Here is a 4,791-nt window from a genome sequence, read left to right on the forward strand (position 1 = left end):
CGGGCCCCCCCCCCCCCCGGTCCGCCGCTGGGTATAAATCATCGTCCAAATCATCAGGATTTGTCATTTATTGTTACATGATATGGCCAATAACATACTGTCTCTGGCCTGCTGTCCTTTTCAATTGCTTGGGTTTTTTTTAAGACCATGTTCTGGAAAACCTAAATATGTCAAGTAAGTACCTATTATGAGTTCACTATGTCTTGATGGAATTTACCTTTATATATGTTGGTTTCCTTATTTATTGAGAAGGATTATTATATTCACAGTACAGTAATACCCAAATATTAAGTGTTAGTTTTTAAAAGGTTGCTAAAAAGTTAAGGTCCAAATTAATAATTAATTTTAACTGCACATTTCATTAAATCCACAATTTTTGTTAAATTTTCAACCATTATTGTCAAAAATTGATCAAATTAGACCGTTTAGATTCCTAAATTGTCAATTGTGCAATGTGTACTTATCATGTCTAATATTATATGTTAAGCTCTTGTTTAGACTCCATTTTATTGAAAATGCATTTTTCTCTCTTTAATTTCTTTTCGATCACACATTATCCAATAAATTAATATTACATGTAAATCCAATTTTTTTTCTTTTTTAACCACACATTTTTCAAAAAATCACTATTCAAAAATGCATTTTCCCCAAAAATTTGATTTTAATGGAGCCTAAATATAAAACTCCCACACGCACAAAGAGTGCTCGCGGCCTCTTTCTTCAAACCTCTATATGCAAGTAGCATTCTTTACTAGGCATTCAATTGCATTCTTAAATTAATGCTGCAACTGGCATTTTTGACATTTTACATGTGGAAAAGACGAGAAGTGAAGTCACTCTAAACTTAATATGAGTACCGGCCACTAACATGGTAATTGGTGAGTCGATAAGTACGAGGTTGGAGACACCTCAGTTATACAGTGAAAGAAACAATAGATACTAGGATTGAATAAGACGTTACTCGTTTCACAATGTTTTGTTGAAAGTGATTACCACGTAGAAATGTACATATAAAAGTTACTTGATAACCATTCATTCATAAAATACTGGGAAAATTGCAACATGATGTGGGTGCCACCCCACTATCAACAACTTTGGTAATGGTTTATTTACTGTCTTTACGATATCACCATTCTTATCCTTCTCGAAGAATAAAAGTAACAAGGATTGCAATAATTAATAATCAATATATAGTAGTTGAAAAATATTTAGTTCCGACCATTATGGGGACTAATTTGAAAAATGAAAATTAGGCCAAGCTAGTGTGGAACTTTTGGGGATTTTTTTTTAGATATAGATAGATTGAATATTCTTGAATGCCAATCCTATTGAACTACAAAAAGATAAAAGATCGTCATATCTTACTGATTATTAGAATTCAGCCCTTTTAAAATCTCAAGAGGAAAGTCCAGATCTCCATTGGAGCAAGCTCAAAAATGACAATTGACATCTCCATGGGACCACCTCTAATTCGATCCGAGTCGCTTCCATTATGATCTTTAACTTCCCAAGCCATCCTCTTCATTTCAGACTTGTCTTGGTTTGCTGATAAGCTTGTTTCTTTGAGCGCCTATATACAAGAACAAATTTAATATAGACGGACAAATTTCGGATCATTTATAGTCAAATACGTAGGCTAAACGTCAGCTTCTGATCCTTTTGCATCGTCCATTCACCAACTCAGTCAAAGGACGGGGAAGGACTTTAATTGCATGTTTGATAACATGTGAAAACTGGAAGCCAAATCATTAAAGAAATGTATGGAGTAACTCATGGTACTAATTCATAACGTTAATCCTTCACATGTACTATTAACACATACTAACTCATCAAGGAGTTCAACTAAACCTGCCAGATCATATTTGATTATGTGTCTGAGTAGTTACAAAATTGAAAAAAGTAAAATATGTTTGTGGACAGGAATTGTTAGAAAATAAAACTTTATATAAAATGATCAAAGAAGGAAACTAGTTGGAAGCATTTGGCATATCATGGAGCATCAATTCAATTTCCCTATCATTATTGCTGGATCCTCCAGTTGCCCGATCAACCAAAAGAGATTATTCAGATTTATTGTCAGCTATCAAATTTCCAAGATTGATCTGAACTGAAAAAATTAAATTTTTAATCACAGTCAGTTCATTTACCTTTATTAAATGAAACCAGAAGCAAAACCGTTGGGAATTTACTAAATCATTTACAACGAAAAATAAAAAAGATTTTAATTCCCACTAGGGATCTACTTTATATTTAGATAGAAACCATGATAGAAAATTATACTTTTGATAAATTCCTTGAAAAATAGTTTTGATTTGCAACTACATCAGTCCAATTTTTCAACTTTCAATGAAAATCGACACAGGAAACAAAATTGAGAGAACTAAAATCTTTCTTTTCTTGTTCTAGTAAGAATATAATTATATCATGTCATAATTTATCAAACTCTAGCGGCCTATTAATAGAAGTCCAAGTGGGGTTGGCCGGTCTCTTAAACTTAATCTGGACCAAATTTTAATTAATCCATTTTATTAAATTTGGTCCATGAATCAATTAACTCAATTAATTAATTCGTGCCAATTAATAGACAATCTAATTAATTAATTATTCAGTGCTTGTCAATTAATTAATTGGATAATTTCATTTTCTAATTCTCATTTTGTGTGTGACCCATTAGGTTTCTGATGCCTATCGATGTGAATTATTATTTTGATCTAATCAAAATCGATAAATTAAAATACCCCTTTCAATTTATCATCAATTCACATCTTTCATCCCAGATTGACATCTAGTAATGTGTCAGAACAATAAATATGATGGGAAATATCACTTGGTATAACAAAATCAAACATGTTCATTTATCGTGAAACTATAATCCATTGGTCAATATAATCCGATCAATTATGAGATATGAAAACGTGTCAATATCGATTATGGATCATATCTTTCATCCCATTATTAAGTCAATGTTAGTCAAAAATTCTTTTCGACTTATGAGTACATATTAGCCAAGGATTTCGTTATCTACTTAACTAAATTTAAATGTAGATCATAATCTCTCACCATCTAAGAGTAACAAATCCCATATTGATCTTTCACAACATCACCAAAGCATGACTGTCTCTATATAAGACACTATAATGGCCTCAAGTCAAATAACCAATTTCACTACCAAATGTTAGAGATTAACCACTGATACTCTGATAGTTATCAACGTGGAATCTCTACATTGGGTCTACAATATTTTGTTCTATAACAAAACATTCACGTGTTCATTTAAGTATCTTCACACTTTAACTTATGAGATCAGCTACTCATTTTAACAGTGAGCAATGCTAGTTGTAATAACAATATCCGTATCTCATTACTTATGATCTCGAATTATTTAAGATTCAATCATATTTAATTTCTATCTCATAATCACAATTCTTTGTAATTAACAAGTTACCAATACTTAAATCTATGAAATCTATTATTTAATTTATTAGAATATCAATTCAAGTAAATAATAGATCGGCCATAAATGAAATGCATCAATTATATATTAAAAATGTCTATGTCAAAGTTGATTGAACTTATGGCATAACATTTACAAGCTCTTACTGACACTAAATCCAATCACTTATATATCTAATGTCATAAGAGTCTACATGACAATCATATTTATGATGTGACAAATCTTTGTCAATGGATCTATAATTTAATAACTTGTGGGAATTCCTTCCTTTTTTACGTCATTTCATTGTATTATCTCTCCAATGAGATGATATTGCCGTAATACATATTTGGATCATTGATGAGATCTTCATTCCCTCGCTTACATGACGGCTCAATTTTTGTCACAATTTAGAGGTATAGAATCAATAATGTTAGGAACTACTCTATATTCATTAATGAACATCTTGATCTAGACAGCAATTCTTTGCTACTTCTAAAGCAATGGTGCATTAGACTTTTGCTATTAATGAACTTCTTGATCCAACTAACCACTCTATAATTAAGAGTAAACATATATCCATATTAAGACTTTCCATCTTCTAGTCTGACTAGAATTTAGTATCAATATATCCATGAATTCTCAACTCATTTTCTCTATATAAAATCTTCTTGAGATTTTATCTATGTAGATTAGAATGAATCAAGCAATCTTTTAGATCTATTTTTATAAATCAAATTGCTTCTCCCATATCTTTCATGAAGAAACTCTTTGACAAACACAATTTCAACAATTAAAATATAGGAACTTCGTTTCCTATCAATAATATGATATTTACATATATTATTAGGAATACAACAATTCTCTCACTATTTGTTTGTAAACACATGGTCATCTTTATTTCTGATAAGATCTAACCTTCTGATTCTCTCATCAAATCAAAGATTCTAACTCCTAGAGACTTGCTTCAATCTATAAATAGATTGATCGAGCTTCCATATCCTGTTAGCATCTTTGGATTCAAAACCTTTAGGTTGTGTTATGTACCCTTCCTCCTACAAGTTCCCATTAAGGAATTCAGTTTTGACATCTATTTTCCATATCACATAGTCATGCTATGTAGCTATTACAAGTAAAATCTAAATGGATTTTAAGTATGGCTACAGGTAAAAAGGTTTCATCAAAGTCAACTCTTTATCTTTGTTTGTAATCATTTTGTTACTATCCTTATTTTGTATGTATGGATGTTTCCATCTACGTCGACATTTTTCTTATAAACCCATCTATAAGTTATGGGTTTTATCTTATCAGGAGGGTTGACCAAAGTCTAAACCCTGTTTACATACATTGAATTCACT

Source organism: Olea europaea, chromosome 13 (assembly GCF_002742605.1).
Source record: "Olea europaea var. sylvestris chromosome 13, O_europaea_v1, whole genome shotgun sequence".
Lineage (NCBI taxonomy): Eukaryota > Viridiplantae > Streptophyta > Magnoliopsida > Lamiales > Oleaceae > Olea > Olea europaea.